The following is a 26,444-nucleotide window of genomic DNA, read 5'->3' on the forward strand; positions in this document are numbered from 1 at the left end:
CCTCTTTGGTCCTGGAAAAAGACTGCTACTTGTTCCATTTCTTCTTCCCCATCTGGGTAAATTGCTCCATGAGACTCAAAATGGCTCTCCCCTACCAAACTCTAATTTAGGTAGTTGGCCATAGGGGCCAACTCTGTTTTTCTTAAATCATCTTATGACAGTCTTTTCATTCTATGACCACCTAGGCACATCTCAGAGCCTGTTTTGTTGATTAAGCCTCCACTAGAATCCCCTTGACATCTGAAATAATTCCCTTTGTTTTCATTCTTCTCCATCACACAACCAGCTGATGTAGGCTCAGAGTACTAACTTTTTCCAGTGCTAATAGGAAGAAAACACAATTGGGAAGTTAAGTCAGCTCCCTGACAAGGAAGATGTATTCCATGTTTGTCATTTGGATTTGTAATATCAATGTTGTCCAGACAAATTATTTTTATAAATCACAATTTTCAAAATAAAAATGTATTTTAGCCATATTTAGCAAGTGTCAGGGGAGTTAGAAACTCCATTTGTTTAGTAAATAGTTATTGATTACTCTAAGGCCAGTCATTAAGCATAGTGGGAAATATGAAGATTTATTGATTTATTCAATAAACATTTACTGAATATAAGCTATGTGCCAGACACTGAAACACTGGGGATATAGAGGTGAACAAGAAACAAGACTCCTGATCTCAAGGAGTTGCTACTCCATTGGGAAAAGACAGATGATAAACAAGTAAGTAAGCAAATAAAAGTAATAATCAAGTAGCAGCAAGTGTTATAAAGAAAATTCAACAACATAATATAAAAATGATGGTAGCAGTGAGGGAAGTAGTCATTTAGATGGAATAGTCAATGAAAGTATCTGTAAAGTGACATTTGATCTAATATAGATGATGAGTAGAGTACAGTACTTTCCTTTACCTGGAAGAGTTTACAGTCAAGAAAGATTCTAAGACTGCATTCAATTTAGTGCAAAACCCTAAGCAAGTATCTATGAACTTTAGGTTAGAGATGGCACAACATCACACAACTCAAAGAATAAAATAACTATAAGTCCACATTGATATAAATAAATAATTGAACAAACAAGCACAAAAGAGTAGATAAGCCTTCTTACAGAAAAATTTCAAGTAATATATACAGATACTCCTTTCTCCAGAAGGAAGAGTATAATTCCTCTCCTTTTGTGTGTGGTCTGGACTTTGTGACTTGCTTCCAAACGAAAAAAAGGTGAAGGGAAAAACAAACTTTACAGTGGAAAAATCTGACAAACACCACCTTATTGGAGTGATCAAGGTAAACATCACCAAGGATGAGTTATATTGATATCATGGACCCTCTGATATGATGTGACAAGAAGGGCATTTTATCCTCCAAACCGACAACCCCAGTTTAATCATGAGAAAACATAGGAAAACCCAAATTGAGGGACATTCTATAAAATTCCTGACCAGTACTCTTCAAAACTGTCAAGGTCATAAAGAAAAAAAGAGAAATGTCTATGTCATTAAGATGGTGATATAGGTCATTCCTGACTTCAAGTACCTGTCACAAAAAGACCAGTTAGCAACTATTCATAGGCAAGACATTATTGTGAAAATCCCAAGAATAAGGGCTGAAGCACCCCCTAGACCATAGAGAACATTGATGACCACATTAGAAGGGTAAGATGATCAGCTTCACTCTGGAGGCATCACCCCTCCTCTAGGCCAGCATAGATGCCACAATGAGCCTTTGGTTTCTCCAGTGGGGCAAAAGAGACCCAAGATGGACAACCAGCTTCCTCAGTGTGGAAAGACTCCTTCCAGGAAACACATTCAGGTCTTATCTCACAGAGATCACTGGAAGATTCTGCTGGGCTGGACTACTGAGGATCACTGGAGAGGGGGGCAGGGCTTATAGCAACCAGCCCTCAAATCTTTGTGGACCAAGTACCTTCCAGAAGTACCAGAGTAGATATCTTAGCTAGTCACTCTGCCCATCTGCAGAATCAAGCTAGTGTGTGGTCCTCTCTAGTCAGGGACCTCAGTTGGCAGTTCTACTTGACTATGGTTTCCAGCCAATGGACCATGGCAGCCATGAAACTTATTCTAGGCCCCCACCCAGACAGAGAAGCAAATTCAAAGCCTCACACAACTGCTGAACATAGCTTCCAGTCCCATCCCAGAGAACTCAGCAACTATGGAGCCTATCCTACAGCCTGCCTGGGCAGAGATTCAAGCCAGCAACCATGCCAAACTGCTGAGCATAGTTTCTGGCCCTACCTAACCATGCAGCCTGAACAGTGACTCTGGGCAGCCTTGACACCCAATCTATGATACCACCAATCCATGGAACCTGCCTAGCAATGGAGTCCAGCCAGTAACCCTGTCCAACCATGGAGTCTCAAGCCCTATGTAACTGCAGGGCATAGCTGGAGGCCTCACCCAACCAGAGAACCTGGCCAACAACACCATTCAACAGCAAAATACACTCGGTGGCCTACCTGATTATGAAACCTAACCTGTGAATGTGTCCAACTTTGAGGCACAGCCCATGGCTTCACCCAATTCCAGAGAACAACCTGAGGTCTCATCCAATTGTAAAGCCCTATCTGCATCTCTGCCTGAACATGGGGTTCAGCCAGCAGCATCATCTGGTTGGGGAGCACAATCTGAGGTGCCATCCAACCAAGGGTGGTTACAGAGCCCAACTAATGGTTACCCTGACCACAAAACACAGTCAACAACAGCATCCCCTTCATCTCCTACCACTTCAGAGCATGCAATGGTGTGACCATACTAGAGACACTGATAGCAAACCCCATCTGACCATGGGTACTACCAGTTGACCTGTTCAGTACTTCAAGTTGAGCTGAAAGATATTTCCCTGTTGCAATGAATCTGTAAAGTCTGGAAAAGATTGCTTACTCAGATGTATAGATACCAATGCAAAGATACAAGCATCATGAAGAATCAGGTAGACATGATACTATCAAAGGGAACTAATAAAGCTTTAATAATTGACCATAAAGAAATGGAGTTCTGTGAATTGTCTGACAAATAATTCAGAATAATCTTTTTAATGAAGTTTAGTAAACTACAAAACATGCAAGTAGACCACTAGACTAAATTATGAAAACAATGCATGTGCAAAATGAATTAAAAAAGAAATAGAAACCACAAAAATATTCAAACAAAAATCCTAGAATGGAAGAATTCAACAGTGTCAACAGCTGACTTGACTGAGCATCCACCAGCAGCAGAATATACATTCTTCTTAAGCACATATGGAACTTCCTATGATAGATCATATGATAGGCCACAAAACAAGTCACAACAAAGTCAAGAAGACAAAAACTATATCAAATATCTTTTACAACTACAATGGTATAAAACCAATAAACAATAATAAGAGGAAAGCTGGAAAAATCACAAATACATGGAAATTAACAGTTCTAACAAGGAAGTTTATAGTTATAAATGTATACATATACATCAAGAAAAAAGAAAGATCTCAAAAAACAACCTAACGTTATACCTCAAGGATACGGAAAAAAAAGCCCAAAGTTAGCAGAAAAAAATGAAATTAATAGAGATTAGAGCAAAAATAATTAAAACATATAAGGAAAACAATAGAAAAGAAACAAAACTAAGAATTGGTTCTTTGAAAAGATAAAACAATTTGATGGATTTTAGCTAAACTTTTTTTAAGAGATAAAGAGATAACTCAAATAAGTCAAATTATAAATAAACAAGGAGATGTTACAAGTGATACTACAGAAATACAAAGGATTAGGAGAGACTCCTATGAAAATGATATGCTAACAAATTGAACAGCCTAGAAGAAATGAATAAATTCCTAGGCTATACAACCAACCAGGACAAAATCATGAAGAAATAGAAAAGCTGAACAGACCAATAATGAATAAGGAACCTAAATCAGAAATAAAAATATCTCTCAATGAAGAAAATCTCACAACCAGTTAGTTTCACTGGTAAATTCTACCAAAAATTTAAAGAAGAGTGCTAATCCTCTCTAAATTCTTTCAAAAATTAAAACAGAGGGAAACTCTCAATCTTATTTTACAAACCCAGAATTACCGTGAAACCAAAGCTAGCTAATGACAATGCAAGAAAATAAAATTATTAGTCAATATTCCTGACAGATATAGATATAAAAATTTCCAACGGAATGGTAGCAAACCAAATTGAACATCATATTAAAAGGATCACACACCAATATCAAGTGGAATTCACCTCAGGAATGCAAGGATGGCTCAACATATGCAAATCAATAAATGCTATACACCACACTAATAGAATAAAAGATAAAAAATCATATGATCATCTCAGTAGATTCCAAAACAGCATTTGACAAAACCCAACATTTTTTCATGATAAAAATGCTTGACAAATTAGGTATAGAAGGAACATAATAAAGCCCACATATGACAAGTCCACAGTTAACTTCCTGCCCAATGGTGAAAAGTTAAAAGTTATTCTTCTATGATCACTAGCAAGACAAAGGTACACACTCTCACCATTCCTATTCAATGTAGTACTGAAAATCCTAGCCAGAGCAATCAGGCAAGAAAAAGGAATAAAAGGCATCCAAATTGGAAATGAAGAAATTGTCTGTTTGCAGATGACATGAGATTATATATAGAAAACCTTTGTAGTGTAAATAACTGACAATAAGTTGTTTTGATTATGATGTAAGAGCCTGATGTTAGTCTTCTAAATTACAAGGCATTCATTTCAAAGATATAAATGTATTACCAATTACACACAACTGGCTGCCCCACCTGTGGAATTCCCTTTCTAGAAAGCCCTGAGTAATGTAGATAATTGACCACTTCAGTGACCCTGATTTTCCCTTACCACATTTCTATTCCTGCTCTTATGTTTTATATTTGCCAATAGTCAACCCATGAAGTCTCACACACCTCACCGTAGACCTCAATAAAGGCAGAACCCCAAATACACATTCTCTCTCCCCTCAATCTCCATCCCCCCCTTCTTCCCTCCCTCCAATCTCACAGTGTGGCTCTGGGTATGCCATGTACTCTCAAGAGCTTGTGAGTAATAAACCTTGTTTTTTCAAAGTTCCTTGATCATTTTTGTTGAGCTGTCTCTTGCAATCATAATAAGAGCCACAAGGGCCAGTCTAGCCACAACATTGACTCCAATGTGATAAATGTCTGCTAAAGTTTGCCACAAGCAATATGGACCCAGCTGAGTGTCCCAGGCATTCCTAGCTGATAGCTTCAGTATCAATAGGCTGAGACTGACACAAAACTGCACAAAAAAAGAACATGATAGAACTTATAAACAAATGCAGTAAAGTTTCCAGATACAAAGTCAACATAGAAAAATGAGTTGCATTTCTATACACTAACAATGAACTATCTGAAAAAGAAATAAAGAAAACAGTCTCAGTCAGCATAGCATCAAAAAGAATAAAACATCAAGGAATAAATTTATCCAAGGAAGTGAAACATTTATGTACTGAAAACTATAAGACATTCATTAAAGAATGTAAAGAAGACCCACATAAATAGAAAGATATCCAATGTTCATGGATAAAAAGAATTAATATTGTTAAAATGTCCACACTATCTAAAACTACCTATGGATTAAATGCAATTCCTATGAAAATTTAAATGAAATTTTTTACAGAAGTAAAAAAACAATCCTAAAATCTGTTTAGAACACAAAAGGCCCTGAGTAGTCAAAACAATCTTGAGAAAGAACAATGCTAGAGAATCACACTTTCTTTTTTAAGCTGTATTACAAAGCTATCATAATCAAAGCAGTATTGTATGGGCATTAAAACAGACACATAGACCAATGGATCAGCATTGAGAGTCCAGAAATAAACTCATGCATATATGACCAACAGATATTTGGCAAGGGAGCCAAAGATATTCAATAGGGAAAGTGTCTTATTTCTTAATCCTTATTTCTTATTTTTTCTTAAATTTCTTCTAATTTCTTATTTATTCTTAAAGAAATAGCTTCTTTGATAAGTCATGTTGGGGAAACTGGATATTCACATGCAAAAGAAAGAATTTGGACCCCTATCTGAAAGCACTCTTCTATGTCCTAATATCACCAAATAAAGGAAAAATAACATGGAGATGGCAAAACTTCTTTTTACTGCCATAGTGTGGAGGTGATATGTATCATCTCTTCTTCTACTCTATTGCCAAGAACTAGTAATTGGCCATCCCAAAACCCAAGAGGATAGTAAATGAATTCTAACAGCATATCCAGCAAGAAGTAGAGACTATACATATTGATGAATACCAGCAATCTGTCATAGTTTTGGGTTTTTCTTAAACAGGTTATGGGGTTTTTGCATATATGGGGCCTCTTCAACTATAAGCTCCTTGAGAGCAAGGATTGTCTTCTTTAAATCTACTACAAGGGTTTATGTAGTAACCATTCTCCAAGATGGCTCTCAATGTTCCCCCACTTCCTATACTTATATCCTTGAGTAATTCATTCCCATTTTGAATAGGCCTGGCCTGTATAACCAATAGGATATTGAAATAATACTACGGTGTGATTTCTGTAGGTATGGCTAGGCAGTAAAAATCCTTGTGGCTTCTACCTTGTTCTCTCTTGGATCACAGGTTCAGGGAGAAGCCAGTATTCATGTTGCAAGGACACACAAGCAACTCTGTGAAGAGATCCATCTCACTAGAAATTGAGGTACCCTGCTAACAACCAGCAGTAACTTGCCAAGTACATGAATAAGCCACCTTGAAATGGATCTTCCTTCCATCCTCAATCAGGTTTTGATGCCTGCACTTTAGGGTTGTCAAAATATTTCCTACAAGATTCACACCCATTCACATATTCATCAAAACTTTCATTTGTTCCTCAAAAGACATTGCTGTGTAATTACCTTAAGACTTCACCTGAGAAAGAGATGGTGAATTGGACTTTTCTCACATGTCAGCTCCCATTGGTTGGTAGTAATTGCTATTGTTTCCAAGTCTCTGACATTGTGTCCAAAGGTATAAGCCTTTATTTATCAGTAATATTTGCTAGCGAAATGGAAACAGTAGTAGGTAGTTCATAAACTACACATTTGCCATCTATGTCTAAGTATTCTGACTCTTGTTTTTGAGTCTACATCATTAATTAGGAGCCCATAGACTAGTAAGTATCTCTTGTCCTGCACAACAGTTCCAGAGCCTCAGACCTGACAAATGGCATAAGAGGAAAGCTGAAGCCAGATGCTTTTTTGGTCATAAGTCAGTCAATTAATCTGATTTTGCTTACTGTTTATTTATTGTCTAAAATATGTCTTATACGATATAGTGGTTCAGATTGATTGCTGAGAATCGTGTGGCCTGTGACTTTTTGCAAAAGATTCCACTTCTCAGCTCTAACTTCATATTCTTATGATTAGCTTCTTCTAGCACCAGAATCAAGGGCAAAAGAGTTGTTAAGTAACTACTGGAATTTGAAAGAAGCATGAGAAACATTCTATCCTATCAGGGCTCATTTATACTCTGAGCAGATTCTCGTGGCCATGTACACTAAATGCATAAATTTTCAGGTACTTGCAAAATGCCAGGGTCATAAACCTTTTTAAAAAACAAAACTTATTTATTTTCCTTGAAAATAAAGGTTTTTTGTTCCCCATGGAAAATAGAAAAAAAAAATCTCAAAGAAGAAAATAAATTTTAAATAAAGATCCACCCATGATCCCACTTGTCAGAGCCAACCAATGTTTTACTGTTGTAGAAGTTGAAAACACATATACTCAGGATAATGTCATATATATAATCTCATTCTGATTTCTTCAGTTACAGCATAACAAAAGAATTTCCTGCATTATTATTAATCTTTGCAAGCCTCACTTAAAATTGTTTTCTATTTTATTATATTCCTTTATCAAAATGTACTGATTCATTTTCCTAAAATTAAATTATTTTCATGGAGAGAAGGGAGGTGCTAAATTGCTATAAATCTTCGAATAAGCAAAGACAGTATTATTTCAGTGAGATTATTCATGGACTCTTGGCATCTTAAACCTGCAAGACTGCCTTAAGTAAATGGATTAGAACACTTTTCTTTTGTAGAAGAGGAAATAGACGCACCATTTTCTGACTTGTGTATGATTATCCAGCCCTCCAACAGTAGAACCACATTTAGAACCCTGTGCTTCTCGCAATTACAGAAACATCAAAGGAAAAAAGAACTTTTCATTAGTTAGGTAGAGGTTTCCATCCCTTTCTGAAAGTAGAGTGTTCCTATGAAACCTTTTGTAAGCTGAAACGGAACAAGGCAGAATGTATCCCCTGCTTTGCTTTTTTTCCCACTTTAGTACAGTAACAGTTTTCTTCATAAAAGTGAAAATTCTTTTTGGATTTATTTTTTTAAAAATTAAGTTTTTATTTAAATTCCAGTTAGTTAACATACAGTGTAATAATAGTTTGAGGTGTTGAATTTAGTAATTGAGCCCTTTCATACAACACTTAGTGCTTATCACACTGGGATGGAGATCTTAACCAACAGCTCAGCTAGGGAGGTGAGCCAATGTAATAAGCATCCATAAAATTCCAAGACTACTCACCTGAGCAAAATATTTCTATCACCACCACAGAATACAACTCACCTGCCTATATTAGGGTTGGAGATGAGCAGCTTGAGGTTAACTCAACTTCAAGGTATGATTAGCAAGTGAATTGTACTGGTGTCTGTGGGAAAGACTTGATTATAACAAAGCTTTGTTCCATCTTCTGCGTTGTTCAACTCTTCTTGACACTATTAGCTTCAATGGGAATCATTTCTGATGTTGTATTTCCTCATGTGTTTGAGTGAAACATATTCTACTAGACAGTCCTTTGTAAAAAGAAAACAGAATATTTGCATGTCTGGGGGTTTCTAAATTTTCTGTGTTATATATATAATAACAGCACAGGGCAACCGTTACCCAGCCACCTAGCTACCTCACGTGTCCCCTAGGCTTGGACTCTTACTGTTCTTTGAAATATCCTTCTTGGACCAGAAGTGGCTATCTTTAGAGAGAAGAAAGGACTACTAACTGATGTTCATGACACTAGTGATAAAGCTACATGGGATTTTGGTGATGGACAGGAAAGGACAACCTTTCTTGCCATTCCTATTGCTAGTTTGTTGTATGTTTCTGAGATCCCCTGTTACATGCCTATTGAAAAATGATAAAGTTGGGATGGCAGGGGTAGAGTGGAGGGAAGGTACACTGTCACTAAAACCCTGCAAATTTACTCTTTATATAAATCCTAGGGTCCGAGAGGTGGTACTGGAAGAATGATTGGGCATCTCTGTGAAGGGAATACTCCCCATTATTGGATTCCTTTTATTCATTTAATAAATGTTATTAAGTCAGGCAATGTTTTAAGCTTTAAGGATTCTGCAGTGAGCAGAAAAGAAAAGCTCCTGCTCTCAGAGGGGAAATTCTCTGGGTGTCATGTTTTTAATGCTGGAGGGTAGAGATGGTGCAGGGGTCTCTGAATAGGCTTACCCCCCAGACTTGCTCCATTTTCCAGTTGCTCAGGCCAAATCTTCAGAATCAGCTTTGATCTGCTCACTACCCCTTCTGACATGCTCTACCTCCAAACAGGTAAAAAATTCTGTTGACTCTTCATTGAAATCTAACCAGAATCTGACCATATGACTACTTTGACCCTATTGCTACCTTCCTGGTTAAAATCACCATTACTGCAATAATGACATCATCTCCTACTACCTCTCTTCTTGCTCACTGTCTCCAGCATAGTGGCCCAATTTATGGCTTTCATACTGGCTCTTTCCTCTTCCTGGAATACTTCTTCATCAGATACACACTTGGCTAGTTTACTTCCTTTAAATCATTGTTCAAAACTTCTCAGTGACACCTACCTGAACTATTCTGTTGCTCGCTATAAACAGAATCCCTACCAAGTGCAATTTATTTCCCTTAGTCTGCTCTACTTTTTTCCATAGTGTATAAACTCTTCCCTTTCTAACATAATAAACTTTGATGATTTATTTTATTTAGTTTTTTATTATCTACTTCCTCTTACCTATGTAAGATCCAGCATTGGATCTTTGTCCATTTTGTTCACTGATGTGTCTCAGGTGGTTAGACCAGTGCTAGATGACAAAGAATTATTTCCTACATCCAGAGGTCCAAAAACACCTTGAAATTGATTGCAGAATGTACATATGTGATTTTCCAGAAAGCAGTATTTTATTAGATAATAAAATACTGATAGATAATTCCTTTTATTAGATAATCAAAAGGAATTGTGATCAAAACCAGTTCTAAAACCACTCTATTATGCTTAACCTGTAATGTGGTCAATTTGGGGATTTCTTGGAAATAATTTACTTAGGAAAAAAAAACATGTGAAATCATGACAATGTGTCTTATTGGATGGTTTCTTGACTCATGTACTGGCATGCCTAGAAATCTCCCTTGTGAAGACCAGTTTTAGAAGAATATGAAATAGAGGGAGAGAGTGTGTGTGTGCACACAGAAAATATTGGGAGTGTCTTTCTTAGTAAAAAATCTAAAGCATGAATGATAATGATTCTGGTAACTAATAATGCTATGTTAATAACAATGCTAATACTCATAATTATTGCATGTGGAACTTTTCATTTGAAAGTCTCCAGGTGCTTTATAAACATTAATTAGTGACATTTCACAACACTCTGGTGAGACAAGTAAGGATTATTATACCTATTTTATACCTTTAGATAAAAGAGTTTCTAAAGGTCGTATAACAAGGTAAGAATAGAAACTAAAGTGATACTTGGAAATCCCCCTCCCCCAATTCCTGTTCTTCTGCTGGTGCCTGTGGGGTTTGAGTCTCGTTCTTTTAGAATTGATTCATGGCCATAGGATCTGGTGCTGTTGGAATATTGAAGCGATCACAGAGAAATACAGTGTTCTATGGTGGCCTCAGAGGATTTGCGGGAATTCAATGATGGATCTATTGTTTTGTTTTTATTCTAAAAGAACTTTTCAAAACAGGAAATATTCCCTTTGCCATTCTTTTCCTGTCGTTGTTTTTCCTTTTGCGGATTTGACTTGCTTTTTGCTATTTTCACCCTGTCCTGTTCATTGCCTCTTCAGTCTCACCTGGAGCACATGCATTCTAGTCCCAGCCGTCAATGCCACTAAATAATCGGGGGACCCAGGCAAGTCCCTGAGCCCAGCAACTGAACCATAGTTTCTTCATCCATAAATGAGCACACTGGCTTTAGTATCTCTACGCTTCCTTTACAATGAGAGTACATGGTTCAGTAGGGGGAACTCCTTTGAGAGGATCCCTTCAAGACAGTGTTCATGTTACAGGTATAATAAGGCAAAAATCTATTGCAGGGATGCTTTGTCAATCTAGAAGAGAAGACTCTAAATGTCTTGTTTTTAAAAATCATCTGAAACAGATTTTGTGTCCATTTTCATTCGCTTGAGACTCTTCTTAATGATGAATCCAAAGCTTTGATTTTTCTCCTGGACTGGTTAGAGAAAACCAGGTTGGCCTCGTGTTCCTCTTTTTGGGGCTTTGAGAAAAGAGTACCTTTTCTTTTTTTTTTTTTTTTTTTTTTTTTTAAGAGTACCTTTTCTTAAGAAAGACTCTGTTACTTACACTTTACCCTCTTCTGTTTTTGCTTCCTTAGGAACCTCCTTGTCCCTCCCAGGGAGTGTCAATTCACATCTTAATCATTTTGCGTGTAATCTCATTAGGGATAATCCCATTTGCCAGTGTCAGTATCTTTCCTTGGTACTGAGGCAGGGATTTCTATCATTTGTTTTGGAAACCCAATCCAGCTAGAGTTAGAAATAGAGCAGTCTTAGCTGAATTCTTCCTCTGACTTTTGATATCAACATTAGAATATACAAGGTGATTCTTTAAACCATCACACTAAGTTTTTATCAGTCTTAGCAATAGATAGAAAGGGCATAATTTTAAAAATGTTGGTTTTGTGGGGGGTTTTTTTGGCATCTTAAATGAAGGAAATATTTTGTTCACTTACCAAAAGATCTAAGAGAACTTTAATAAATGAATCTAGTAATTATGTCCTCTTCTGATTACTCTGTTGTTGTTTGTGGGAATATAAATACTTTAAATAAACAAGAGAACAAACAAAACACACACACACACACAAACAAAAGACCTCCTTCCCTTTTTCCAATTTGGACACTTGCCTTAAAGTGATTCTCATCAGACAGTCCTGAGGTGATAAAATCCCAGATAATTCAAGCAACCGCATTTGGTGGTTGAGGGCGTCTTTCAAGGAGGCCCAAGATCAAGTGCATGTGAAGCTGGACGATGTGAGCAGGAATCCATTTTTGCAGGAAATGCCCATCCATCTGGCTCTCAGTTTGTCATGACATATATTGCATTAAATGTGTGAAACAACTCTTATGGAAACCCCAGCTCTCTCTGCTGCTCCCCTTCCCCAATAGGCAACAAATTCAAATCCTCATATTCTTAAAGTGGGGCGGGGTGGGGAGAACAGCAGTCATTCTCATTTGATGGTTTGAAAAAAGAAAAGATGTCGGTACCACTCACTGACTGGCTAATGAATAATCAGATTTCACAGCATGAGTGCTGGGGTGGTAATTTGGTTGCACGCCATGCTCCAAACCCATGGAATAGTGCTTCATTAATGTGAAGACCTGTATAATCAAACAATTAGCAGTCTCTCTGCAATGAAAGCAGCTTTTCATCAGCATATATACTTCATCGAAAGATGAGTCCCAAATCAGTGGATCTGACAGCAACTAGTCTTCCACTAACTCAGCAATAGTAACGTGAAGGGTAACGTGGGTGTTTTTCACCCATACCTTTAGCTAAGGATCCTATGAAACTTTTGCTTCAGGATCAGTGAATGGTAGCAAACATTTGCAGGGAATATGAGATTAGGAGAATATTTTCTAATTTTATTTATATAGTCTCCTATTTTATAGTTTCTGTGTTTTTCCTTGCTTTATGTTTATTAGAGTTAAGAACCTTGGAAAGATACTTCAAATTATCATGGAAGAAGAGGAACTCTGATCCTTCTTTTATTTTGCAGATTCATATCAATGATTTGTGTGTTCATTCTGATATAGCTTATTAGCCTCCTTGAGACTTTCTCTCTGTAACCATGGAGAGAGGGTGCTGTTTTATGGCGGGCTCTCTCATTTGTGTTGTTGACTAATTCACATCAATGGATACCCAACAGGGCTGTTCACAGAACCAGGAGGCAGAGACCTTGGGGTCCTGGTGCCCTATGGTTTGGAGTCTTGTTTTACACCCTAAACAAGGGCTGAATATATTGGGTTGTCTTCAACATATTGCTCAAGTGTCCAACATATTGCTCAGTGGCACTAAGAAGTGCTCAACTTCTCAGTGAGAAGTACTAACTCAATACTTTTTTTATTTTTTTTTTTATTTTTTTTTTATTTATTTTTTTTTTAAATTTTTATTTATTTATGATAGTCACAGAGAGAGAGAGAGGCAGAGACATAGGCAGAGGGAGAAGCAGGCTCCATGCACCGGGAGCCTGATGTGGGATTCGATCCGGGGTCTCCAGGATCGTGCCCTGGGCCAAAGGCAGGCGCCAAACCGCTGCGCCACCCAGGGATCCCTCAATACTTTTTTTAAAGGTAAAATGTAAAGTATCTCAAACTTCCATGGATTTGCAATAGTTTTATGATTGGTTTGGCTATTCTAAATCAGGGACAGCAAACTTTTTCTTCAAAAGGCCAAATAGTAAGTACTTAGACTTTGTGGGCCAACAGGAAAAGCAGAGTTATTATGTTATTATGTAGGAACTAAACATGAAATACTTTCTTAGTGTCTTTTTATTGACTGGGATTAGTAATGGACCAAGACATTGAGTTTACCCAGGATGAATTCCTGTTCAACTGATGGATCATGGCACTGACCAGGTCAAAGCTTGGTATCTAATTTCTATATAGGTATGATGATTTCACACAAGGGAATAACACTGCTGCATGGCCATAATCTATATCTTTCTCAAGTGAACTCTCAAAAAACCTGGACAGACTGTCCATGGACGTATGGTTGAGTCAAGGAGGACTAGCACCAATCTTTAAAAGAGCATGCCCTTCATAAATAAAATCTCAGACCAGATTCTGGATTTGAATATTAAAACAATTCTTTGCAAACACTGTTACCAGCAGGTTGAAGCAAGGGTTTTTCAAGGGCAAGCTATTTGCTAGCTCCAACGTGGATAATCTAGTAGAAGGTCCATCTTCAAAGGGTGCTGGTGAATGGTTTGATATGGCTATCAATTGAGATTTCTGCTGGCATCCCCATTGGATGTTGTTCTCTACCACGTTCTGTTCTACATTCCTTATTAAAAACTTTCATGAAGACAAAGAAAATATTCTTATCAAGTCTGCAGATAATGAAAAGTCTAGAGAGCTCACAAATTCAGTGGATAACTGAGTGAATCAACAAAACCTCTACCATTTACAGACACCATGAGTCAATTCAACAAAATACAATTTAGCTGGGGTAAAGGTACAATTTGTTATTTAAATTGAAAACAACTATGACTAATTATGCAAGTCCTGGATGGGAAAGTCCTTAGAAAAGCACAAATAGAAACTTCAGTTTTTAGTAGTTTCAATGAGCCTCAGGGTCATTAACATTAACTATGACGATGTTTGCAAAATTCAATTACCTAAACAAGTTCACTGAGAATGCCAGATTTTACTCTGTTCCACTCATGGCATATTTAGATGGTGTGTAAAAAAAAAAAAAAAAAAATGTAGGGGCACCTGGGTGGCTCAGTGGTTGAGCATCTGGCCTTTGGCTCAGTGGTGATCCTGGGGTCCTGGGATCGAGTCTCACATGGGGTTCCCTGCAGGGAGCCTACTTCTCCCTCTTCCTATGTCTCTCTCTCTCTTTCTCTCTCTGTGTCTCTCATGAGTAAATAAATAAAATCTTTGAAAAAAAGTAGATAAAATAAAAATGTGTTTGATAAAGATCAACTGCCAAGTCAGGAAAGCAAAATTCACTTGTATCACCATGCTGAGAAAGGACTGTTGAAGACATTGTAACTCTCCTCTCAGATAAGGGGTTCCTACCACAGACCCGCTGAACCAAAATTCTTGAGAGGGTGCCAGGAAATCTGCAGCTCTAAAAATCTGTCCAGATAATTGTGATAAGAAATTGGACTGGGGCAGCCAGATCATTAGTGAAAGAAAAATCCATCAAAGCAGGTAAAAAATAATTAGTTAAAAACTCATCTCTGATTCAGTATGTTTCAGTAACGATTTCACTTTTCTTCCATTTGTTTCGGAACCGTAACACTGGACTGTGGTTCCCTTATTCAGGGATGAAGAAGTTAGGGTTTAGAATTCTTTCTCTATGTGGACCACCTAACTGCTGGTTGTTGGGCTCAGTCTACAGCCCTGATTCTAACTACTTTCCATAGAGAAATACATAGGGATTATTGAGTCTAAGATTTGGCTGCATCATCAATAAACCTATCACTCTCTCCTCACAGAACAGTTCAAAATTATTTTTTCCCACCCACAGCTAATCAGCAGGAACGCAGGAAAGGAAGTACATATAGAGAGACACAACACTGAAGGGGTTTACCATTCTATGTTGATGTGAGTATGTGCAACCATATCCTATATGTAGGATAGCTAAATGATCAGATCGATGTCTCCTATGGAAATTCCCTTTTTAACTGTCACCTAAGCTCAAAATCTAAGGCTTCTTTCTTTTACTTGCTCCTTACATCTAGATATTTACAATTTCTGATTGATTCTACCTCCAAAGTGTATTTTTTAGTCTATCTGTTACCCCTCTGTTCTCATTGTTTTTCCCCTGGTAAAAATCTGGTGGAATGTTAAGTTAGCCTTCTACCTTATAATTCCTCATCTCCCCTTCCCAAGGCTGTGTAATTCATCTTCTTAAAACAAGGCTTTGGTCCTTTTGTGGTATCAAAAACCTGTGAGATGAAGTCAGAGTACTTAGGCCTGCCCTGCATGATGCCACAAGTTCAGATTCCAAACTTTTGTTTATTAATTCATTCAAAAATAATTAATTGAGCACCTACTTTTGACCAGGCATCATGGTAGCAGAGTTTAAGATGCAATTTTACATATGATCATACAGATTCCATGTTCTTGCTCTAATTCCTTTGCCAGTGCTGGGTCTCTCCTACCTCCCAGTCTTTGAATATTAAATACCATCCAACTGTAATGTCTTTAGTCCTTTTCAAAGCATTCCCTGATCTCAACAATGAGAAATAATCTATTTTTTTAATCCCTATGGTGTACTGTTTATGGCAATTATCACTTTTTAGTAGTTTGGATACTTAAACATATCTCATCTGCTAGGATAAAATGGTCACTAGGAGTAGAGACCAGGCCTTGTGTATCTCCACTGCCCCTAGAATGGTGGCCAATAGCTAAGACATTACTTAACACATATTTGTTGAAGTAAAAAAAAGCAACGAAGGCAAAAATAATCAAGTGGAACTACTTCAAACTAAAAGGCTTCTGCACAGCAGAATGATCAACAAAATGAAAATCAAAATCAAACTACCAAATGGAAAAAAATATTTACAAATCATATATCTGATAAGGGATTAATATTCAAAATGTATAAGGATACTATACAACTCAATATTAAAAAAAAAAACACAAATAATCTGATTGAAAATGGGCAAAGGACTTGAACTGACATTTGTTCCAAAGAAGATATACACATGACCAGCAACAGCTACATGAAAAGTAGCTCGACATCATTATCATCAAGAAAAAGCATAAACCACAATGAGACATCACTTCACACCTGTTAGGACAGTCAATATAGAAAAGACAAGTGCTAACAAGTGTTGGCGAGGATGCAGAAAAAGGGGGAATCCTCTTGCACTATTGATGGGAATGCAAACCATTGCAGTCATTCTGGAAAACAGTATGGAGCTACATTAAAAATTAAAAATAGAACTACCCTATGATTCTGCAAACTCACTTCTGGGTGTGCATGCAAAGGAAGTGAAATCACGGTCTTTTATTTTTTTTTAAGATTTTATTTATTTATTTATGAGAGACACAGAGAGAGGCAGAGACCTAGGCAGAAGGAGAAACAGGCTCCCTGTAAGGAACCTGATGTGGGACTCAATCCCCGGACCTTGGGATCATACCCTGAGCTGAAGGCAGGCGCTGAACTGCTGAGCCACCAAAGCATCTCAAAATCACTGTCTTGAAAATATATCTGCATCCCTATGTTCATGTCAACACTATTTACAATAATGAAGACATGGAACAACCTCACTGTCCATTGACAGATGGATGGATAAAGATGGATATGGATATACAATAAAGTATTATTTACTTTTTTTAAAAATTTTTATTTATTTATGATAGTCACAGAGAGAGAGAGAGAGGCGCAGAGACACAGGCAGAGGGAGAAGCAGGCTCCATGCACCGGGCGATGTGGGATTCGATCCCGGGTCTCCAGGATCGCGCCCTGGGCCAAAGGCAGGTGCCAAACCGCTGTGCCACCCGGGGATCCCAAGTATTATTTACTGTATAAAAAGAAGGAAACCTTGTCATTTCTAACAATGTGGACCAAACTCAAGAAACTCAAGGGAATAATGCTAAGTGAAATAAGTCAGAGAATGGTAAATCCTGTACGATGTTACTTTTACATGGAACCTTAAAAAATCAAACTCATAGAAACAGAAAGGGAGAGAATAGATTGGCAGTTGCTGGGGGAGTGGAAAGGGGCAAGGAGAGGAAATGGGTGAAGGTGGTGAAATGTACAAACCTCCAGTATAAGATGAATAAATTCTGGGGTCTAATGTGCAGGATGGCGACTACAGGTAACAGGACTGTATTTTATCCTTGAATGTTCTGCTAAGAGAGGAGATCTTGAAAATTCCCACCACACACACACACACACACACACACACACAAATGGTAGCCATGAGAAGTGATAAATGTGTTAACTAACCTTATTTTGGTAATCACGTCACAATATGTATGGAGATCAAATCACCACACTGTACATCTTAAACTTACATGATATTATATATCAATGATATCTCAATAAAACTGGGAAAAAAATAAAAATAATTTGCCTGATACCAAGATACCAAAAAAAAAAAAAAAAAAAAAAAAGGAGGATATTCATTCCAATAAAGAATGCTTCAATTGGGTTAAGGGCAGGAGCTTTTGATTCATGACAAATGGTAATCATGAAAAGAAAGGACATAAACCCTTAATTATTTAAATAAATGTATGCCAGGATGGCTTGTCGAGGCCAGGTCATAATTGAAGTCTCACTCTCCTCCTGAACACAGCCAGCTCAGTGTGTTGTCAGTGGTCACTTTCTTTCTTTCTTTTTTGTTTTTTAAAAGATTTTATTTACTTATTCATGAGAGGCAGACACAGGCAGAGGGAGAAGCAGGCTCCCTTGGGGGAGCCTATGCAGGCCTGGATCCCAAGACCCTGGGATCACGACCTGAGTGGAAGGCAGATGCTCAACCGCTGAGCTACCCAGGTGCCCCCAATGGTCACTTTCTAAAGGGCTGGACATGGACCCTCCAGGTTTCTGTTCCTGCACACTAGAGTCAGTGGAAAGTGAATGTGGGCAGTTCGAATTTCAGTCCACTGCTCAGGTCTATTGACTTCCAGCCCAGCACTAAGGCTATTTGAATGTATCAGATTTTATATGTCAGTGATATGGAAAGGGTTACACTGGAGGCAGGCAAACCACATAAAATGGACATTGAACCTTCCTGTTCTTCAAGGTCCTTTAAATGCCTTGCTTCTCAGCCTCCTACTCGCCCCTCATCCAAAATAGTTAGCTGACTTTTAGTTTCTGTCTCCTTACTTGCTCAGCTCTTTCCTTCCCCGAACAAAGTGGAGAAGGCAATCCAGTTATTCTCTCAAAGGTATCTTTGCCCATCAGTCAATAGCACTTTCTTCTTCCCCGATTACAAGGAATTGAAAATGGGACTGGACTCTGGAAAACGCTAAAGTGCCACAGGGTTAGGGGTTGGTCCTTTTGACCCTGTGGTCATCAAACTAAGTGTATGATCCAGTGGTGGGTTGCCCAATTTTGACATAGTCATGTTGCTAGTCATTTCTAGTTTCTAGTTCAAAGATACAAATAATGTAGCTTAAAAAGTCATTTAAAAAATTCTTAAGGTTTTTGCAGAATGTAAAAAATATGTATATTCTCTTTTTCTCTCCAAGGACAAAGGGGAGCACAGAGCTCATTGCGTATCTGAAGGAGGTGGACACACAGCCACACAGCCAGGACTCCTGGAAATGTAGGAATCTTCCCAAAATATAGGCTTCTTTATTTTTCTTCCTATTGCCTTCATTAGTGGTGGCAAAGGAGCAACATTTATTGGTTGCCAGCACGCCTATGAAAAACAAAAGCCAAGTCTTCTCATGCCTCTTTCTGTACATCTCTTCTGCTCTCCGCTCCCAGCCTGGGAAGCTGAGAAATTGAACCTAGACATTCCATGGGACTGACTGGGTTAAACCCAGGCCCCCCTAAGCCAGAGACAGTATTCCAAATCCTTATCTTTCTCCCTCCTGGAATTTGGCCTTCTGGAAGAGTCTACACACTCTTCGCCTGCTCATTGCCAGGGATGGACCTCACTCCTTAGACTGCCTGCCTGGTCCTCCTCACTGTGCCCACCCCCAAACCTAAGCCATCAGAAAAAGGACAATGCTGCCCAAGTTAAAAATACTCATCCTCTCCGTGTCACAGGGATGTACCATGAGGCTGAAAGACAAATAGACCCCTGCTCTTTCAGCCAGAAGGCATATTTTGGGGCTCAGGGGCAGCGATTGGTGGACCCTAAAAAAACTGATTTCAAACAGGAAGCAGAGTAAAGAAAAAACCAAGGCCCATTATTTGTTTTTGGAGTGACAGCACAGAAGATTTGATGCTTTAAGGCAACAAAGGCACTGCAATGTTATTAGAGAGCATTACTTAGGGATGAAGCCCACACAATAACGGCCCTTCAAGATGTCTCTGAACACAGCAGCAGCCACCCCAGCCACACCCTCGTGTGGACACTGACCCAGCGTCCACATGGAGCAGCAAAGAACACACTAGAAACGAATCAAGTGCAAGAAAAAGGAGAAGGTGCCATGGCTTCCCCTTTTGAGATTCACACACAAAAATCAGGCTTGACTTAGATCCAGACACAAGTTTTTGGGCAATAAAATTTAAACTTCTTTTGAAAAGTTCTTTTCAAAGATAGTTCTTCTAAAAATCATCAAGAGACCATTTAAAGATTGGGAATTTAAGCATTTATTTAATACCAACCTGCCAAACTCGAAACATACCAAAGCTCTCTAAACTGGATGATTTTATGTTGACATATCCATGAATATAATTCTACAGTGTGTGAATTTAAGAAAACAATGGGTTTAAATAGCTTCAGTGTATCACTGGAGGGAAATGCATTATTATTCATTTATAGTTGATAAATATTAAAACCTAGAATAAAGTTAAAGCTAGTCCTTTATCATAAAGCCCACCACTTTCTTTCTCCCACCCCTCCCCCCCAAAAATAAAACCAGGTGAAGTTTCATCTTTTAAAAATTTTATAACTAAAAGAATTTTTTTTTTTTGCAAAAAACTTAGGTTTAATAAATCATGGCCATGAGCTAAGCCACATTTGAATCTAGAAAATGCACTTGGCATTATCCTTCTCTGTTCACATATATTTGAAGTAAATTACATCAAATTGTATTTGAAATACCAAACTGGCATTAATGGAAGCTTTTTTTGCTCCAGGCACCATTTTAAAATAGATGAGCATAAAAATGCAGTCTGCATCATTAAGTTTATATGAAACTAGTGAGAATAAAAATCACCATGTAAGTTCTAATAAGATGTGTTTTTCATTCCAGTTTAATAACCCAAGACTATATTCATCTTCCAGTATAATAAATACACCGAGAGGAATGTATTCTTTTGTGGGCTTAACATGTTGAGGTTCCTTTTTTTTTTTTCAAGAAGATAGAGTTTTCTGGGAAGCTGGGTGAAGAAAATTCTTTAATATGGCAGTGCAGAGTATTATTATCATAAATAATTAATGTGCACAGCAGAAGAAAGCCGAGCTTCATTAATAATTCTTATTTTTAGTTGGCATAAGCTAGAGGTGCTGTATCTTCTTTCATCCTATCTATGTCAATTTCCTTGATTTTAATTTAATAGATGTTAAAAATTTTAAAGGTATGGTGCATTATGCAGTGGATTTTTGTTTTTGACTAAATAACATCCTATCGCTAATTCTTACCTGCCAGGATATTTTTAGAAACGGGCAAAAAAAAAAAAAAAAAAAAAAAAGGAAGGAAGGAACAAATGTTGGGATGAGGCAAGGTAGAGTGGGCATCAGTGTCAGTGCCTTTCATCTCCCATTTCCCTCTGGGACCAGTTAAGATGCTCCTTTGATTAGAAACCTCAGGAAATATTAAGAAGCTCTGCCATGAATTTCAGCTCATCAAACTCGCCTGTTTATTTTTCCAATCCAGGGCTGATCCACCTTCTACATCCTGAAAACACAGACTCTCCCTGACACAACCTTGCATTTGCGATCAACTGCATCACTTGTCAAAACCTCCAAATCTTTGATAACTGGCATTTGTAATTTATTAATTTGGCGTCGGAGCAGGAAAGCAGCTAAGTGTTCCTGATTAGCACAGTGGAAGAAATAAAGAGCCCGCTACGGAGGGCAGCGGGGTTGTGCTTTACAAGGAGGAACAAGGAGCCTGCGTGACATTCCAACTTAGGAGGATTGCTACCAGCCTCAGCAACTGTGAGAGAGCCAGTCAATGTTCTTTCAAGGGGGAAATAAGACCAGGAAGAAGGGGTGATTGCAACAAACCTCGGGGAAAAATAATTCTGACATGAAACAACCTGAATCCCGGCGGGAGGCGTTGTTGTAGGCCTCCCTGCTGAACACCAGGGCTGAGATTCCTGTCCGCAGCCCCCAGGAGCTCGTTCCCTAGCTGGCCTTGGCCTCGCTGGCCTCGGGTTGCTGTCCATACAGTTCAGCCAAGGTGAGGGTGGAAACCCAAGCAGCGCTTACGATAGGGTAGGAGATACTCCTGCACCCAGTCTCTTGTATCAGGATAATTCAAACGCTTTGTTTAATACCATTTGCCTGGGTACGTATTGTTGGTCCTGGAAGTCACACCTGGCTGGCGGCCTCCTCCTTCCAGCTGCGCCCTAAGATGCAAAAGGATCCCGGGGCGAAGCAGAGTCCTCTACCTGCTTGCGGGATGGGTTTCCCATTTTCTAATTAACTGCGAGTTGTGGCATCAGGGATCCCAGGTGGCTAATCCTCACCAAGTTCATTGCTACCAGCTGATGGGACTCAGCAATCCGAAAGCTGCCTTGCATTTATTGAGCACTTACTATGTGCCAAGCATCGTGCTGCTTAACACATGGCATCTATCTACCTGATCCTCACTGTGAACCTTTGAGGGGCAAGTTAACATGATTTAAAAACCAAATTGTGGGCAGCCCGGGTGGCTCAGCAGTTTAGTACCACCTTCAGCCAAGGGCCTGATCCTGAAGGCCCGGGATCGAGTCCCACATCAAGCTCCCTGACAGAACCTGTTTCTCCCTCTGCCTGCTTATGTCTCTGCCCCTCTCTCTGTGTCTCCCATGAATAGTTAAATAAAATTGCTTCTGTAAAATGGGCAACAATTTGGCTTGAAAGTTTCCATACCTTTCTATAGTCTGTCACATGCCAGGCTGAGAGTAGAAGCAAATCTATTTGGAGATATACATCCATATCTGTATCTTTATTTCTTTCTAAACATCGTCTATACATACTATACATATAGTGTATCTCTATCTTTCTAGCTATCATAATGAAAATGAATTTGTGGTTGGCATCACTGGCCTTTAATTTTCGGTTAATTCATTATTAGCTGAATGTGAAGTGTTTGCATCTATTTGTCTTTCTTTTTCTTACCACACAGCATTCATCCGGACCACCTTCCTTTGCCATGACTTGGTGTGCTCTCCAAGTATACAAGCTTATCTTCACATCCGTAAGTGAGGAGTATTTAAAGAAAAGTTAATCTGACGCCCAAAGTACCTATCATCCCATGAATTTCGAATGCACCAGCAGGACCGCCTGCCAAGCCCAGCTCCACTGCCCCTGTCGGTAGGGCAGTTTACCTGCAAGCTTGGGACCAGCTTTAATCTAGAGTCTAGGTCGGTGGAGCCTTGGCTGCCCTGCAGCAGGACGTCAAGTTCGGGCGGGGAGCACACAGCCTGTTTTGGCTCAGCCTCTGCTGTTAGGTGACATGCTGGCCATTCTAAACTTAACTGACTCTCTTTGACCTCGCAGACTCTGAACCTTTTCAGTAATCTTTGTGTGCTTGCAGGTGTTCCTACAAACACAGTTCCTGGACTGGACATGCTCTGACCTCTCTTCCCCCCAACACCACTCACCTGGCCGTATCACTAGTACTTGCTTTGCTCTTCTCCCAGGTGGGCCGGCTGTTTACAATTTGATTTCTGCTGACCCAGTTTCTGAGCCAGGCTACACATTCCCCAAGAGCAGGGGCTAGAGCTCTTGTTCAGTGCTTGCACATAGATGGCCGTCAATAAAAATGTGTTTATATGAATGAATGAATGATTGAATAAAGGTTGCACTGTGGAAGATGTCCCATCCCTCCAGGCTAGCTGATCTCCTGCTCCCCAGCCCCACCTCACCCACCTGGGGTTATTATTGCCCTTGAGCAATGTCAATTAGAAACAAATTGAAGTCTCCACTGTTCACTCGGCCTTGGTCTGGCTGCTTTGGTCTTTCGCATTGGAAAGATCGTCCCTTTAGGCAACGCCTGTGGTCCAAGCACCTGGTTTGCACACTCCATTGTGTAGGTGCCCCTCATAACCCTGCAGAATGCATTGTTAAGGGCATGCTCTGAGATTAGTATCTCTCTTTAGAGCTCCCCATCTCTCTCGTTGGGTGACACAGTGAGATTACATTACTCTCCCTGGGTAATATCTTAGAATTTCCATGGCAAAGACTCCAATGAGATAAACACACCTGTGCTTTAATTGTGTGTTTGCTTCAAGAACAGCAAGGGAGAAAAGTTTTTTTGTTTAACGCTCCCAGGGTCAATCATTGGCAAAGGAGAAAAATGATGCTGGAGGTGAAAGCTGCCAGTTGGGTAGTCTCAGTAGCCATGCCGAAAAACAAATAAGAATTGCAGCCTGGTTCCAGTCTCTCCCCAGTTTGTCTGGCCCAGCGATGATCTCTGCATTGCAGAGTATTAGATTACTCGTAGTAAATGTGTGGTTGGAAGTCAAGGGGTTGATCTGGGAAGGAGTGCTTGTACCACATGTGAAAATCCTGACCTCAGACACCTTGGGGTCATGAAGAAAGATGTGTTCCCGATGACCAAAGTCAAAGCAGGCTGAAGAACTGCTAGGGAATGCTATTAGGAACAGGGAAATCTTGTTTAACTTAATGAAATTTTTGTCTGGCTTAGTTGGAGAATGGTACAAGCTACTCAATAAAACACTTATTTAATAGAGATTATGCGTAGTGATTAAGAGGATGGACTGCAGACCTCAATTGCCAGTGTTCAAATCTTGACTATGCCTTTTCCTAGCTGTGTGATCCTGGCAATATGTTTAACCTCTCTGTGCCTCCATTGTCTCATATGGAAAATGGGGATACTCTGAGGGATGTGATAAGGATTTAAACAAATGATATATATGGGAAAAAACTTAAAAGGTTACATGGACTTAGCAAATACTTAATAATGAACAGGTACTAGTATTATTATTATTATTTGAATCATGCTTTTCAAGGAATTAAAATATAACACAATTCTCGTTTAACATTATTTAATTTTTCTTGAGTAATGAGTTCAGAGATAGGCATTACTTTGGTTCCATGACTGTAGTTCTGTTAGTTAGGGACTCAACATATCGATTTAAGCAGATCCTTCCCACATAGTGGGAATCGAGACTGCAAGTCCACACCTCACCCAGTGGTCATCCAACTTATATGAGATGAATTTGTACCTGAACTTCAATTTACTAATTTATGAGTCGTAATTTACTACCAAATGGAACGGATATATTTGCTTGGCTCAATCAATTTATTCCCTTCTTTTATGAGGAAACCAAATTAAGATGATGGCTGGTTTTGGAACATAGGGAGTTGAGTGATCTCTAGGGCATTTCTTGGAGAGGTGGTGACCTACAGAATTTATCCAAATGCACCTGGCATGTTCCACAACACTCTTGGTGCTCCAGTGAGCTTTATCCTTATACTGGAAAAGAAACAATAAGAATTTATTGCTCTCAGGATCCCTGGGTGGCACAGCGGTTTAGCGCCTGCCTTTGGCCCAGGGTGCGATCCTGGAGACCCGGGATCGAATCCCACATCGGGCTCTCGGTGCATGGAGCCTGCTTCTCCCTCTGCCTATGTCTCTGCCTCTCTCTCTCTCTCTCTGTGACTATCATAAATAAATAAAAATTAAAAAAAAAGAATTTATTGCTCTCCACCTCTGAAATCCATTTAGATCCATGCCTCTCAGGTCTGTTTGTCATGGCAATACCTCATCACACGTCACCCCACAGGGCTGTTCTCTCAAATAGGTTTCTGTTACAAGTGCGCACTAACTAAAACATCACTTCCTAATAATATCTAAAGGAGGCCCTCAATTCCAGTACTAAAATGCCCCAGAATCAGTCTGGAGTCCTACAACAGGAGAGGAGAGCTTTTTTCTCTTCAAAGAATGTCACTTTCTGATGTGTCCTGTCCTGGAGCAGACATTTTGGATGTCATCTGACTTTTGGATTAAAGCTCACTGCGCTCTATCATTGTTATAAGTATCAACCATCATTTTGCTGGTAAACTTAGAAATGCCATATACTACATAATTTTTGTCATTAAAATATCAGATGGGCTATAGATTTACTATAGCTTTTAAACTAGTCAATAATATAAAATCTTCCAAGTCAGACAAGAAAGGGTAACATGTCATTCTTATGTTAACTTGGGTCTGTTTATTATTCCATTTATATCTATTCTAGCAAACAAAGAAACATCACAAGCATTGTACATCCCTTTTTGGTAAAAAGTACCTTGCTCCAGAAAATTTGTTCCAAAAGCAATATAGCCAAAATGCGGTTTTAACAATATTTGTGCCGTAAAGTGTTTCATTTTTGATTAAAACGTATCACACTTGAGAAATGATTGAACAACTGGTTGGAAGTCACAAAAATATTAACTATAATGAGCTCATTTAAATAGAAACAGACGTGCTATCCCGCTGGTTGTCAAAAGTTTTCAAAGACGGTTTCTCTCGAGTAAGCAGGGTCCTGCAGACTGTGTCCATCTGTCTTCATGAAAGAACATTTTACGTACTATGGAAGGAAATGCTCCTGTGAAAACACCATTTGGAATTATTGATCTCTTGATCACTTGTAGATCTCA

General features: G+C 38.9%; 1 long non-coding RNA gene across 2 annotated transcripts; it reads left to right on the forward strand.

Annotated features, from left to right (window-relative positions):
* The first annotated feature begins 28 nt into the window (after positions 1-28).
* On the forward strand, positions 29-23,633 carry LOC140626476 (uncharacterized). Of its 2 annotated transcripts, none has more exons than XR_012025653.1 (4): positions 29-718; positions 19,198-19,274; positions 21,502-22,029; positions 22,960-23,633. It is a non-coding gene; the product is annotated as an uncharacterized lncRNA (long non-coding RNA). The 2 variants fall into 2 exon arrangements; XR_012025654.1 differs by lacking the exon at positions 29-718 and adding an exon at positions 14,848-15,594.
* The last annotated feature ends 2,811 nt before the right edge of the window (positions 23,634-26,444 follow it).

This window comes from Canis lupus, chromosome 37, assembly GCF_048164855.1.
Source record: "Canis lupus baileyi chromosome 37, mCanLup2.hap1, whole genome shotgun sequence".
Lineage (NCBI taxonomy): Eukaryota > Metazoa > Chordata > Mammalia > Carnivora > Canidae > Canis > Canis lupus.